Here is a 1487-nt window from a genome sequence, read left to right on the forward strand (position 1 = left end):
GATGCAAGAGCGGAGATCTCCCGCTGAAAGCTGGCGGTAAGCTGTCGGAAGGCATGCGGAAACACTTCAGCCGGCAGAGTCCCTCCGTGCGCTGCTCTCTCTGGGAGGTCTGTCCCATTCACTTGTATGTAATCCGCAAAATCAGAGGAAGCGGTATTTCCCGTCCACATACCGCTTCCTCTAATCTTTATGAATGGCCATTTTGTTACTTTTTTCTAGATAAATCTAGAAAAACACTGGAGAGGGCGGAAATTTCTCGCTCTGCTGGGGGATTGTAGATTTTCATGCGGGAACAGCTTTTATGAATGCCCACTTTGCTAAATGGACGGGAAAATCCGCTGTTTTGAGCGGAAAACTTGCGGTAAGGTTTTATGAATAGAGCCCTATGTGCCATATCCCTGCAGTGAGTGAGGGCTGGTTCACTCTCAGCGCTTGGAGCGCCGCTAGACCACGATCGGCTCAGAAATTGCGATTTTAACTAAAATCTTGCCACTCTGTGCTTGTGATTCCCATTAAATAGACTGAGAATCACAGAGCAGTCACCCCCGAAATGCTGCATGCAGCGCGTTTGCGACGAATCGATATTGCAACCGCAGCAGTGTTAATGCATCCATAGGGATACATTGTAGCAGTTGAAAGTGTGAACCAGCCCTGAGGCGTAATTGGAGGAAGCAGAAGATGGATGAGCACTGCAGCGGGCGATAAGAGGACAGGTAAAGTATAAATGCAAGGGCAAGGGGGCACATTTACATTTGGGGGTTACGTCATCCCGATATCGCCACACACCCAATCAACCACAAGGACCCAAATTTTCTCAGCACAATAAATCAATACGTTCCATCAATTTCAGGCGGAATCCTTGATTGGCATGCTTTTGGCAGCACCGATTTGCATCCGATTATTATCGAATCGTATGTTCAGTTGGCCACCAAATTGCCAGATGTATGGCCATCTTTAGACCAGAGAGGTGGCAGTCTGATCATGTATGGCCACCTACATTTTCTGTACCAAGTAGGGCCCTTCTTTTTAGAAAGTGAAGGTGTGAAGAAGGAAGGTTAGCAGCCTGCCAGAAGCTCAGTCTGTCTGCACTACCCACCCAGCCAGCAGCAGCACTGATTCCCTGCTGAGATTCGAAACCCGTGCCTGTTCCCCGGAACCAATCACACACAGGGGCGGGCCCCGGAGCTCCATGGCAACCCATTGTCCAATAAGGGCGGAGCTGAGAGCAGGCTCTTTCCTTCCAGTGTCGGAGAGCGGGAGCGGAGGTGCTGCTGCCGTGACCCAGCGAGTGTATGCCGCTCCGCAGTGACCCGGGCTGACAGCGCACGGTGAGTGGAGAGGGGGCGGGGCCTCAGCGGTGCCCGGACTCGGCGCGCAGGTCCCGCCCGCTCCGACACACGCGGCTCAATCAGCATTATTTATAGAATACGCTGCGAGTCAATCACCGCTGCGCCGCTTACATAAAGGGAAAGGACGTGGTGGAGGAA

General features: G+C 52.1%; 1 protein-coding gene across 1 annotated transcript in view; it reads left to right on the forward strand.

The window, feature by feature from the left end:
• Positions 1-1246: 1246 nt before the first annotated feature.
• CDCA4 (cell division cycle associated 4) overlaps positions 1247-1487 on the forward strand; it is a 25036-nt gene continuing 24795 nt past the window's right edge. Inside the window, exon 1 of the mRNA XM_068254257.1 lies at positions 1247-1328. The gene's annotated coding sequence lies outside the window, so the exon portion shown is untranslated. The remainder of the gene's footprint in view (positions 1329-1487) is intronic.

The sequence above is a fragment of the Hyperolius riggenbachi genome, chromosome 9 (genome assembly GCF_040937935.1).
Source record: "Hyperolius riggenbachi isolate aHypRig1 chromosome 9, aHypRig1.pri, whole genome shotgun sequence".
Taxonomy (NCBI): domain Eukaryota; kingdom Metazoa; phylum Chordata; class Amphibia; order Anura; family Hyperoliidae; genus Hyperolius; species Hyperolius riggenbachi.